Below are 14,291 nucleotides of genomic sequence, written 5' to 3' on the forward strand. Positions count from 1 at the left end.
GTGGATAAATTATAATATTTTAGTTAACTAGATCAATACAATAAATTTAATTATTTATTAAAAAAACCAACAAACTAGTGATATAATTGAACATAGTTTTTTTTTTTTAATATAAGGAATTGAACATAGTTTAATTAAATAGAGTAATAATGATATTTTGCATAATTTCATAAAATTTTAATTTTGAACTTAGAAAGATTAAAAAATATATTAATCTCCTTTTTAAATTAATTGTATACTTAAATTTTTTGAAAATATCATTTTTTAATATTAAAAATATTTATTATGAAATATAATTTTTAGTTTAGTATCTGAATATCGCCTCACCAACTATAGCTTAAATGTATATATTGTATTAATATTTAATTTTTAATTAAAATTAAAAAAATCGTATATTTATTTTTTATATGTTTCATATATGTGCATCCGAAAATATCCCCTCACAATAAGGACAATGCTTATAACATCCAAATAATAGACCAATCAAATTGAAATAAAATAATTTTATTGATTTAAGAAATTTAGAATTGCATATATATAATTAGAAAAGTGAAAAATCAATAATCAAAATAAAAATACTTAGATTCATTAGTTGAAATCAAAATGATTAATCACTACTTAAGTAAAAGTGATTGCAATAGTATATTGCGTATAAAAAACACAAGTGAAACATAATGGCTAAGTACTTGCCGTAAATATTATAATAGAAATAATTATGTTTAATTATGTAATTAATTATAGCACTAATAATATAAAATCTTCATTTTTTAAAAATATTTAAATATTCTAAATTTTGGACAATGTGAAACAACTACTTTTTTTTTTATGAATAGGACCTTTCATTAATTATTTAAATAAAAGATACATATTCACAACTTTTTACTAATCATGTAAATTCATTTCTATAATAAATAATAGGAAATATATTTTTAAATATTTACATATTCTAAATTTTAGGCAATATAAAAAGTGAATAATGTCAACGAGCCCTTGGTCAACTGGTGAAGTTGAATTGCTCACAAAGAACCCACCAGGGATCAAGTCTTGCTGAGTGCAAGGCCCATAGACATCATAAAGGATGAGGCCGAGATCGTGCCCTGGGCGAATTTGGTAGCGTGGATGCTCCTCAGTCCTTGGCTCTTAGCCGAAGAGGTGTTCAATATTCAGGCACGTGTGGGCCCGTATCGGGTACCTAAAATTGTTAATGGTGGTCTTCGCTGGTTGGTAGCTCGTAGGCTTCGTGCCTTGCTGGGCTGCCTCATAGGTCTGAACCCTCCATCAGAAAAAAAAAAAAAAAAAAAAAAGTGAATATGTACTCATTCTTGGAAAAATATTTTATTTAATTTGAAATGTCCAAACAATATACATTAATCACAACTACCCTTTTTTAAATTTATGAATAGGCCCTTTTCCATTAATCATTTAAATAAAATGATACGTAGTCACAAGTAATTTGATGAACCATTAGTGTGTTAATTAGTTTCCATCAATTACTAAGACTTTTAAAAAATGCTTCTTTTTTATTCAAATTGAGATAATTAAAAAATGCTTCTTTTTTATTCAAATTGAGATAATGATAAATTCATAGAGACCACAATTGAGTAATTTTGGTGCATCCATTTGTGCAAAGTAGACGCGAAATTGCTGGCGAAAAATAGAACTTGCGCCTTTTTTTTTCATATTTGAATAAATAAAAATGTAACAGTTGGACGAATTTAAGAACCATTGATTGTACAGCAAGTAGAAATATCTACTCCTTCCGTGTAAAAAATCTGTTCATTCTTCATCATCAGTAGAATCTATGTCAAATAAACATCTCAACAACTATATTATAGATTCATACCCCATTTCCTCCCAGCCTTGTGCAAACCAACTAAATAGTGTCTAACCACGTTCAATACAGCTAACTGCTCTCATTATTATGTCGCGGGGCATTAAATTGAATCTCCCTTGCTTGAGCCTTCGTGCACATCAAAATTCTTCTATATATTCTACAATCGTTGCCCATATTTTCTCACAGTTTCTGCCCTTTCTCGATTCAATTCAGGAATTAGGAGGTTCTGAGAAAAATGCTCATTTTTTAAAGGGAAATTCGGGCATGTGGGCTGGTTATTTGAGGACATTATCTCTGTTTTAAGTATATTGGGTATTAAGTGCTAATCCTTTTCGCCGTCTGGGTATTGAGATCAAGATTGGAGTTATGGAGCCCAAGAACCTAGACATTATGTCAGTGGTATCGATTAAATCAGCTCAATTAAAACTCCCAGATTTTCTTCAATCCGTGAAGCTTAATAATGTCAAATTAGGATACCACTATGTGATAACCCATGCAATGTATCTTTTGTTATGCCCCATCGTAGTCCTCATTGCTGCTGAATTGGGCACGCTCAAGCCAGAAGATCTGTACGAGTTATGGGAGCATCTTCGATTTAATCTTGTCAGTGTAATCGTCTGCTCAACATTGTTGGTGTTTTTTACCACGCTCTACTTTATGACAAAACCAAGGTCAGTTTTCCTTGTAGATTTTGCATGTTATAAGCCTGAGGATGAGAGGAAATGTAGTAGAGAATTGTTCATGAATTGCTATAAATCGACTGGTACATTTTCCGAGTCAAGTTTAGATTTTCAGAGGAAGATCGTCAGCGTTCGGGTGTAGGGGATGAAACTTACTTGCCTGAACCAGTGCTTAGAGTGCCCCCAAATCCATGCATGGCAGAGGCTAGGAAGGAGGCAGAGATGGTTATGTTTGGTGCCATTGATGAGCTTTTTGCCAAAACGGGTGTCAAGCCCAAGGATATTGGGATACTTATTGTCAACTGTAGCGTCTTCGATCCCACTCCTTCCTTGTCTGCAATGGTAATAAATCACTACAAGTTGAGGGGGAACATTTTGAGTTACAATCTTGGGAGAATGGGTTGTAGCGCTGGCCTCATATCTACTGATCTGGCCAAGGACTTGCTTCAAGCTCATAGGAATTCTTATGCAATAGTTGTTAGCATGGAGAGCGCTACATTGAACTCGTATGTTGGTAACGACAGATCCAAACTCGTATCTAATTGCATTTTTAGGATGGGGGGTGCCGCCATTTTGTTGTCAAACAAGAGATCAGAGAAGAGGAGGGCGAAATATGAGCTAGTGCATACCGTTAGGACCAACAAAGGTGCTGATGATAAATCCTTTCAGTGTGTTTTCCAAGAGGAGGATGATACGATTCATGAAATGATATTGTAAGAGTGATGATTGCATTGGTTTTCTTTGGCTGGAGGATGTGGAGAAGCGTTGGCTGCCGGTTGGGCTAGGGTTTTTCCCCTAGCCTGTTCTTGGTGTTTGATCTTTACTATTTTTCTGTTCTGTTTGGATTGCTAGAGACTGGACATAATTTGCGTCGGTGTTTTTGGAAATCTTCTGCAGTCAATTTTGGATTGGGGTTTTATTGTTTGCATGGCAGGGCTTGGGATTTCTTCTCCGTTGGTGAGAATAGATGGTTCTTCTCCAACTATGCATGCAATGCGATATGAATCGTTTTATTCAGGGGAGAGCTCCAAGCTGAAAAAAGTTAATGGTTGTTTTCCGCGTAGCCATGATCGCCCTTTTCTGGTTATTCCTCCAACGGCTGTAATGGAGGACATTGATTATTGGACCAAGCATGCTTTGATATGCAAATTTCTTGGAATCCGGATTTTCCTATCCGCTCTTGAGGCATGGATCCGCCGCTCTTGGCAGGTGGAAGGCGGTATGGAGATTATGTTGGTAGGGAATAGTTATTTTTTTGTTGTATTCTCTTGCATGTCTGATTGTGATCGTGTTTTTGAAGGAGGCCCTTATTTCTACAACCATGTGGGGTTATTTGTCAAACCTTGGCATTCAGGTTTTAATTCTGCTGAGGATCTCCTTTCAACAGTGTCAGTTTGGGTTCGCTTGCCTTGTCTTCCCTTGGAATTTTGGCGTGAAGACATTCTTTGACAAATTGTTGCTTTGTTGGGGAAGCCAGCTGCGATCGCACATCAATCCCTTGATAAAAAGGTTATTTCTTATGCTAGAATTTGTGTTGAAATTAATTTGAATAACCCATTACCAGATTCTTTGAAAATTTGTCTGGGGGATTCTTCTTGGGTGCAGCAGTTAGATTATGAATCCCTCCCTTTCCGTTGCCGGATTTGTCATGAGTATGGTCATTTACTGCGGCAGTGCCCCCATAACTCGAGTTTCAAAGGAGTGGATCGTTCTACAGCTGGCATTGTTGGTGGTTTGACAGATACTACAGGGAAAGGACAATCTCAAATGGTTAATACTACCAAGGGGATGAATCCACAAGATGCTATAGGTAAGGGTAAGGCTCAAATGCAAGATAAGGATGGATTTACCCCTGTTCGCCCTCGAGCTAAGGGACGTGGTCAAAAGAGGCCTTTGAAAGAAAGATTATCTGATTCAGGTTTTAACTGCTTTGAGGTGCTGGATAGTATGGTTCTAGAGGAGGGTATTCCTCCTCCTATCTCTTCTGATCCAGTTTGCCCAGATGAAAGATCTATTCCTAATGATGCTTGTGGGGCATCTCAAGGTGTAGTATATCAGAACTGTGAGGTTCCTGTAGCTCCTGTGACAGCGGCTCTGGTGACTCCTGCAGTGTTGGAAGATGATGATGTTGTTTTGGCTGACTTGGTTAAGGATGTGCTACCATCAGGTAAGGGCAATGGATCTCCTCTCCCCTTGGGGTTGCTGCCTCGACCCTTTAAGCGGGCTTCTTCTACTCCCTCTCTAAGGAGTGGGTGCAAAACAGACCAAGAGAAGATTAAACTCATAGGAGATATATTGATTGAGTCTGGTTTAGTGAAACCTTTGGATTCTCATTTTCCCAATTCTACCCAATGATGATTATTCTCTCATGGAATGTAAGGGGGTTGAATATCATCCCTAGACAAAAGGCTATTCATAACTTGGTGGTTGATCATAGTCCTGATGTTTTTTGTATCCAAGAGACTAAGCTCTCTGTGGAGTCTATGGTCCAACATGCCTCTAGTATTTGGTCTCGTGGCCAATGCCAGTGTGTTGGGGCAACAGGCAGTGCTGGTGGTTTAGCTATATTTTGGGATCCTCAAAAAATTTCTCCTCTTGGCTGGATGTCTTCTCGCTCAGCTCTCTCTATGGTAGCTTCTGCTCTAGACTCAGGAGAGGTAATCATGGTTACTAATGTGTATGCACCTGTTGATCTTGTGGGAAAGGAGGAACTTTGGGAACATATTCAATATGTTAGAAATTGTCATCCTTATCATCCTTGGGTGTTAGCAGGGGACTTCAATTCAGTTTTAAGTCTGGAAGAGAAGCATGGTGGTTTGGCTAGATTGGGGCCTTCTTCTGCTATTCTTCGGCAACACATATCTCTTTTGCATCTCTCTGATGTTAAGCCTTCTAATGGCCTCTATACTTGGAATAATCGCAGGACTGGTGTTGTTGCTATCTCAGAACGCTTGGATAGATTTCTTGTTTCTTGCTTCTGGCTTAGTGGCACCCTTACTATCTCTTCAGAAATCCTTGATTGGAGGGGTTCAAATCATTGGCCAATCAAATTTTCCGCTATAGGGGCTTATGTTCCGAAGCATCCTCCTTTTAAGTTCCAGTTGATGTGGCTTCGTGACTCCTCTCTTCATGATTTTGTTTTTTGTTGGTGGAAAGATGGTGCTCCTGCATATGGTACTGCAATGTTCTCATTTTCTAAAAGGCTTCAATATGTTAAAAGGCAGCTCAAGATATGGAATAGGGAATGTTTTGGGAATCTTCACTTTATGAAGAGGCTTGCTCAAGAAAATCTTGATGTCATCACAAGGGAGATTAGAGATCGAGGTTTCTTAGAGGATCTTGGCCAAGCTGAATCCCTTGCTTCTAGAGCTCTAGAAGAATGGGAACTTTGAGAGAAAATTTTTTGGAAGCAAAAGGCTCGAGTTGATTGGCTCTAGGAAGGTGATCGAAACACTGCCTTTTTCCATAAAATAGTGCAATCTCGCCGGAATCAGAGCACTATCTCTTCTTTGGTTAATTCTCAAGGTATCCAACTGAATTCCTTGCCAGCTTTGTTCCAGGAGGCTATTTCGTACTTCTCTACCCTCTTCTCTGAGGACTCTCCTCCTGTTGATAATAAAATATTATTTTGTCCTGTATTCCTTCCTTTATCACTCAGGAAATGAATGATTATCTCATGCGTCCTATCTCTTTGGAAGAGCTGGAGGAGGTGGTCTTTGGCATGCCTAAGGGGAAGGCTCCTGGTCCTGATGGCTTTCCAGTTGAATTCTTTCAGAAATTTTGGGACATCATTAATCATGATTTGTTGGAGGTGGTTAAAGAATCCTATGCTAGCAAGCAGATGCTTCGAGCTTTGAACTCTACATTCTTGACTTTGATTCCTAAGAGAGAGAGTGCTAATCAATTGGAGTTTTTTAGACCAATTGCCTTATGTAATGTGGTTTACAAAGTTATTACTAAGCTGATTGTTGAGAGACTGAAAAGGTGGCTTCCCATTATTATCTCACAAGAACAAGGTGGTTTTGTTGCTGGCAGACAAATTTTGGATGGGGTGGTTATTGCTACTGAGGCTATTCACTCTATGGCTACTTCAAGTGAGAGAGCCATGTTTGTTAAGCTGGATATGGCTAAGGCCTACAATAGAGTTAAATGGAGCTTCCTAAGGAGTATTCTTCTTTCTTTTGGATTTAGCTCTGACTGGGTGAGTTGGATTATGAGTTGTGTTACTTCTGCCTCTTTTTCTGTTTTTATTAATGGTCAACCTTCACAACTATTTGGTGCTTCTAGAGGCCTCCGCCAGGGTGACCCTCTCTCCCCATATCTATTCATCATCATGGCTGAAGGCTTGGGCAGATTCATTAAGCATCAGGTGTCCCAAAATTCTATTCAAGGCTGGCGGTGGGGTAATGGCTTACCTTCTCTTTCCCATCTTCAATTTGTTGATGATTCTGCTCTTGCCGATCTTGCTAGGATCAAGGAAGCTGAAGCCTTTCGACATGCTTTGGACGTTTATTTGGCAGCTTCAGGCCAGAAAGTTAATGAGTACAAATCTTTCATTTACTTTTTTAACACTCCTGATTCTATTCAGCACAGGATTGTTGGTATCCTACGGTTTCAGATAGGTTCACTTCCTTTGACTTATCTTGGCATTCCTATTGTTGTTTCCAGGCAACCACGTCTCTTTTAGAAAAATTTGATTACCAAGCTTCAGGATAAGGTAAATCATTGGACTCATAGATGGCTTTCTACTGTTGCCCGGGTTACTCTTCTTCAAGCTATTATCCAAGCTCTTCCTACTTATAGAAGCGTGGTTCATGCTGCACCTATTTACTTTCTCAAGGAGTTTGATGCTCTTTCTCGACAATTCCTTTGGAGTGGTAATTTGCGTAGTACTAAATGGAGCTTGGTTAATTGGGCAATTGTTTGTAGGCCTAAAAAGGAGGGTGGTCTTGGTCTTCGATCTGCTCTATTGAGTAGTCAAGCTTTGGCTGCTAAACTTTATTGGCGATGGTGCTCTGGACAACATCAACTTTGGGCTCGTATTATCACTCATAAATATTCTCATGGTGCTGATCCTTGCTCTATTTCTGCACTTCCTCTTGAAGGTCGTGGCTCAATGGTTTGGCATACTTTGAAGACAAGTGCGATGTTGGTGAAGAGGGGTTTGCTCTGGATATGTAAAGGAGGTTCTCAGGCTTTGTTTTGGTCTGATGCTTGGGATGGATTCCCTTCTATTTTATCCATATACCCTCATCTTCAGCCTCTTTGTGACTCTTTTCTTGCCGCTGGATGGGATAAAGTGGCTCATTACAAGACTCCTTATCAATTGGGACCTGTTGTTGGTTACAGATGGAAGCATTCCTCTGATTGGCCTCCTGGAGGTACAGACATGGATCGTCAGGAGCTTTCTCAAATTCTGGCCTCTAGAGAGTGTTCTTCTTTGCTTGGTCCAGATGTTTTGGCTTGGGGCGGTACCTTGTCTGGTAAATATCATGTCTCTGCTGGGTATCGGGAGATAACTAGACAATTATTTGGGGATGTTGAGGTCCCTTGGTGGAAGCAAGTTTGGAATAAAGTTTCTTGGTCCAAATGCAATTTTTTCATGTGGCTAGTGGCTCACAACGTTGTCTTACCTGGGATAATCTTTGTAAACGTGGATTTCAGGGCCCCTCTTATTGTGTTTTGTGTGGTAATGGAGAGGAGTCTGTCTCCCATCTATTCTTCCATTGCTCCTATTCTACTCAGATATGGCACCTTTGGTGGACCGCTTGGGGTTGCTCTTGTCGGCATGCTTCCTCTTTGCCTGAGTTCTGGGCCCGCTTGGGTAGTGCTCCCTCCAAGTCTTCTTCTCTCCATGCTACTTGGATTGCTGGCCCATCTTTCATGCTTTGGCATATCTGGTTGGAGAGGAATCGTCGCATATTCCAAGATGTTCGGCTTGGTGTTTTGCATCTTTGGTGGAAAATATCACATTCTCTTCAGGAAACTATTCTTGTGAAGTGTGAGCTTGATGGGGGTATGGATCCGGTTGATCTTGCTATCTGTAATCGCCTCAATTTTCATTTGCAGGATGGGGTTGCAGCTCATAGGTTTCCTTCTATGTCCAGGCAGCTTCACCATCAGAGGAAGGGTCGGGTTAACCGGGATGGGCACTGGACTCCTCCTCCCTGTGGAGTTCTGAAAATTAACATTGATGGTTCTTCCCGTGAGAATCCTGATCCGGCTGGTATTGGCGGAGTGGCTCGTTGTAGTTCTGGGAATGTTAAATTTTTCTTCTCAGTTCATAAGGGTGATTATACTAACAATCTCATGGAAGCTCAGGCTATTTTATATGCTGTGGAACAGTGTTGCTTGTGGGGATGGAGTAAGATTATTTGTGAGTCTGATTCCCAAGTGGTGGTGAACATGCTTTCTTCGCAAGAGCTTGAGGATGTTAGTTGGCAACTGGCCACTGTTGTTAAGCAGATTCTTTTTTTCTCTTCATCTTTTCAATTCATTAGGTTCATGTATATTCCTCGTGAATGGAATAGAACTGCTGATTGTTTAGTCAAATGGGCTTCTAGTCATGATCCGGGTTGGAATATTAAAGATAGGGGGCAACTGTCCTTTGAGATGGTGCAAGAATTTGATGATCTTGTTGCTCAGGATCGAGCTCCTTGTTGAGCTCTCCTTGTTGTATTCCTTTCTGTCTTAATAAATTTTTACCCCTCTTTTTGCAAAAAAAAAGAGGAGGATGATACAGGAAGGGTAGGGATTTCATTATCAAAAGAGCTCATGACGGTAGCAGGGGATGCCTTGAAGACTAACATAACAACTCTGGGTCCTCTGGTTCTCTCCATGTCAGAGCAAATTCTCTTCTTTGCAACTTTGGTGGGCAGGAAATTTTTGAAGATGAAGGTAAAAGCCTACGTTCCAGATTTCAAGCTTGCATTTGAGCATTTCTGTATACATGCTGGAGGAAGGGCGGTTTTGGATGAAATTGAGAAGAATTTGCAGCTTTCAGAATGGCATATGGAACAATCAAGAATGACTCTTTACCGGTTTGGTAACACATCTAGCAGCTCGTTATGGTATGAGCTGGCGTATAGTGAAGCCAAAGGAAGAATGAGAAAGGGAGGCAGAACGTGGCAAATTGCCTTCGGGTCTGGATTCAAGTGCAACAGTGCTGTCTGGCGGGCTCTCAAGCTGTCAATCCTGCTTCAGAGAAGAATCCATGGACTCAAATTATTCATCACTTCCCTGTTGACGTTCCTAAGGTTTCAACCATATGATCTGATCCGATCTTTTCTTAAGTGGGTAATCTATGTTTTAATTTTCTTCCCGACTCTTGAAATCTGTATTGTCTTTGCAGTCCTAATAAACTATGATTTTATTCTCTCCCCAACTCTTGAACTATTTATTATCTTTACAGTCCTATTATATCTTGCATAACCTTGAGGTATTTTATCCTGCAAGGTTGTGATGTTGTAATGAAGCCGCAATGACTATTCTATGATTTCAATTTCCTCTGCTAGTCTTGGATATTTGCCGTCTTGATGTATCTTGTACTATGTTGGGGTTTGTATCCAGCACGGTGATGATTTTGAGATGAAACTCACACAGCAAGGCTATGGAAAACCTGCTCCATTTTTCATTTTCTTTTCTATTTGCTTTGGACCGCTGAAGCCTAGACAAGGCATTTGAGCTGTAAATGTTGAAGCTTCATGATTCGATCCCTCTTTCTCAAAACCTTAGCATATCATTCAATGCAGTGTTTATCTGTCATCTAACTGCTGTGAGAATGTTTGCTGGGTGGTTTTGATGCATGCATGGATTTTTTATTTATTTTATTTTTTATTTTTACTGAATTAAGGTAAAGTTACAAAGAAGGCACGGTTGGGCATTGGTTATAGCTATAGCTATGATATTCATTGGGCTTTCCCTGCATTCCATCTTTATACTTGTGATAGTAGTCAGGGTAAGTGCACACAAAAATTGAATTATCAAAAATAGAATATAAGATTAACATAAGTGTAAAAAGGTTGAGTGTAAGAAAAAGTTTGAAATAAAAAATTCTCTAAAGCCTTTTATTATTATTATTCATGTAATATCAATCAATTTAATATAAATGAACAAATCAATAATGACAGTTTACTATAAATGACATGTGATAAATCACTTGTAAAATAGACCAATAGCTAATAAATTAACCCTATGATTCTATTTTTCTCGCATCAATATGAGTATGTTGGATCATTCTTCTTACAAGAAATGTAATTCCTTTCCAAATATCAAATTTATTTTACATTGTAACCCAAAAACATTCTTTCTTTGCAACCATTGTTAATATTATCTTTTGTCTTCATTGTAATTAAGGTAGTCGGTCCTTCACTATTGTTTGATATTGATACTTGGATAATTTAAAGGGAGAGTTAATTACATTAATTCCAAAGAGAGAGATTAGTTCCCACCTATTCTAAAATTTTCTCTCTCCATGTACTAAAACTTCTAGAAAGAGGTTTGAGATTGGATTGCTTTCTCTGCATACAACTTTTCTCTCTCCCCATACTACCGCTGTCCACCTACTTTTCTCTCTCCACGTACTCAAACCTTCTCCCTCCCCATACTAAAAATCATCTCTCACTACGTACTCAAACTTTTTGCCCTAATATTAACCCAAACTTTCCAACCCAAACTTCACTTTAAAACAACCACCGGCTGGAAATAAAGTTCATAGATATAATCTAAAAGACTAGTTTTATTGGTAGGGAATGTCATCCTTACAATTATATAGCTATCTGATAGAATGTTTTAGTTCCTACCTGTGGCACATTAAAAACTAGTATAGGCAGTGTTTGGAGTCTTTGCAGGTTGCACCAAGATCCAAGCATCACCTTCCAATCTGTGACATAATTACATTGATCCTGAGAAAACGTAACCAGATTATATATGTTGGAGGTAGATTAAAGCAATAGTCTTTGACAATATTAAAGCTCTTGTCAAACTAATGTCTTCATGATAACTTGATATATATAAACAAAGCATCCGAAATATTTGACAAAATGATCAATGGAGTCATTATTCATGGAGTGAGTGCAGAAGAACAGGTGGAGAAGTCTGAGTTCCCTCTCTGATATTGCTTTGCCAAGTCCATAGAAAATTCAAGCCCGTAATTCCCTGTTGGGAGTGTGAATTGCGGAAATTTAGAGAATGTATATATGCATATTGACAAAATGCTCCTGCTTTGGTAAGGATTTGTCATTGCTCAGCTATCACAAGCTAGACAAGACATGAAAATTGTTTGAAAAAGAGCCTCAATTTACCCATGAGCATCCTGAAGTATGGAGATTGAAGCTTAACCATTTGACATAATGCCTCATAGGGGTGGCATCTTATTTTCCCAACTATTCCAAAGGAAATATTGGGAATGGAAACTAAGTCCCTTAGCTTGAATGAATGAAAGGAGAGAATGGAAGTATTAGAGCAAGTATCGAAAACTATTGAAGCAAGTAAACTATTTTCCACCAAATATAAGAACCCACATTTATCTTCACCAAAGTTCTACATTGTTGCACCACCTTGAGGATGTTGGAATTGGGAAAGAATATCCATGAAGAAGTTACTAGAGGTGGATATGAATCAGATGTCTTTGAAGGGAACTCACTTGTTGACATGTATTGCAAATGAAGTAGCATTGAGGACACATGCAATGTATTTGATAGGATGATTGAGAGGAATATTATCACATATAATTCTATGATTTTAGGCCTTACAAAGGGCGGGCGGGTGTGCGAGGCAGTTAAGCTCTTTGAGGAAACACCAGATTCTAATGTCATGTCATGCATTACCATGATTTCAGGGTATTTATAGAATGCGTTTGTGGATGAAGCTCTAAAAATCTTTCAAAAAATGCCTGAAAGAGATATTATTTCTTGGAGTGCAATGATTGTTGGACATGCACGAAATAGGCATTTTCATGAGTTTTTCGAGTGGTTTCAGCAAATGCACATGTTTGGTGTGAAGGCAAATGTTGAAACTTTTGTTGTTGTTCTTCCAGCTTGTACTAATTTGATAGTTCTCCCTATGGGAATGGAGCTTCATAATCTAATAGATGTTGTCTCTTGGAATGTAACAATTGCAGGCTATACACAAAGTGGGCAATTTGAAAAAGCTTTAGAATGTTTTCAACATATGCAATTAAATATTACAGGGCCAAATTCTAACACTTTTACTAGTATCCTTCTACCTTGTGGAAATCTGGCATCTCTCCGCTGGGTGAGGAGGTCTACAAGCATATAATTCAGATTGATTTTCACTTGGATGTGTATGTTGGCAGGTCTCTTGTAGACATGTATTCCAAATGTGGGAGAATAGACAAGGCATGCAAGATGTTTGACAAAATTCATATTCATGACATAGTTGTGTAGAATGTGATGCTTGCAGGGTATGCTATGCATGGTTATGGCAATGAAACCCCATAATTTTTTAATACTATGGATCACCACGGCGAGAGACCAAATGATATCACCTTACTTGGTATTCTCACTATGTGTTGCCATGGAGGCTTTGTGGATGATGGAAGAAAATATTTCGATCACATGACTCGGGAATACCAAATAAAGCCTGCATTGGAGCACTATGGCTGCATGGTTGATCTCCTTGGACATTCTAGGCAACTAAATGAGGCTCAATATTTGATCAATAGAATGTCAATGAAACCTAACATTGTTGTTTGGGGATCTCTACTTGGTGACAATTCAAAATTATATTGGAGATTGTAAGAAGGTTACCCAAGTTGACCAAAGGATCCTCATGAAAGGGTTATGCAATCTATTATTAAAATGGATAATGATAATGATACAATTAAAGAATACATTTCTAAAGAGGTTGGTTATTAGAGAATCTAAAATCTTTGTATTGAGAGATGCAGCATGCAACTTATCATAAATAAACTCTTCTATTTTTTGCACAAAATCTGTAGTCATCATATTATTTATCATGGAAAAGTGATCATGTCACTTATTGTAACTAGAGTTAGGATCTAGAGTTTACATTCATATGAGTTAGAGTTAGAGTTAGTTTTCAATTGTATTCCAAACTCCAAACTTTAACTTTTTGAGTGGTTATGAACCCAAAAAGTTAGTTAAGCTAGAATGGTTATAAATTAATGAATCTCAATTAATAAGGGACTTTTTGGATTCGGAGACTAGGAACACTTATGTTTGGATAACAAGGTAGTTTTTGGAAAGTGTGTACAATTGTTGTTCTTTTAATCAGTCATTTCTTATGTTCTTGGTGTTAAGAAATAAAAGAAAGTACATTTTGAATTCTCTCTTCTACTATATCTGAATTGTTGAAGTGATGATTCACCAGTCTATACATATTTTCATGGTATGGTGTAAATATTCATAGATTATTGAATTAGCATTGTGTTGATAATAACTTTCAAGTGGAGTTCTTGATTATTTTCATTAGCAGTCTACATCACTTTGTGGAAACATTAAAGTCGTATGGTACATTCGTCATTGATAATTTCCTTTATACATTCTAAGTTGCAATCATCTTTATTGAAATTCTTTTTTAAAAATTATCTTACAAGGGAGTTGCCCCTCTAAACACAGAGGAAGGCTAGATATCAAGTGCCTATCCAATTGTTGGAAAAATTAATTTGCCACACACTCCATTGGGCTAAATCACATATTTTCTAATTGACAAATCTGTTAACCAACATATTTTTGGTGACTCTACTAGGAAGACTGAATGAGAAAAGATTGGCAATCACTTGTGATGAAGCAAAA

The 14,291-nt window shown here is 38.0% G+C and overlaps 1 pseudogene; it reads left to right on the plus strand.

The window, feature by feature from the left end:
• The first annotated feature begins 1,119 nt into the window (after window positions 1–1,119).
• Window positions 1,120–9,785, plus strand: LOC149545261 (3-ketoacyl-CoA synthase 11 pseudogene; annotated as a pseudogene).
• The last annotated feature ends 4,506 nt before the right edge of the window (window positions 9,786–14,291 follow it).

Source organism: Cupressus sempervirens, chromosome 7, assembly GCF_028749045.1.
Source record: "Cupressus sempervirens isolate cs-2001-9-10 chromosome 7, ASM2874904v1, whole genome shotgun sequence".
In the NCBI taxonomy this organism is placed as follows: Eukaryota; Viridiplantae; Streptophyta; class Pinopsida; order Cupressales; family Cupressaceae; genus Cupressus; species Cupressus sempervirens.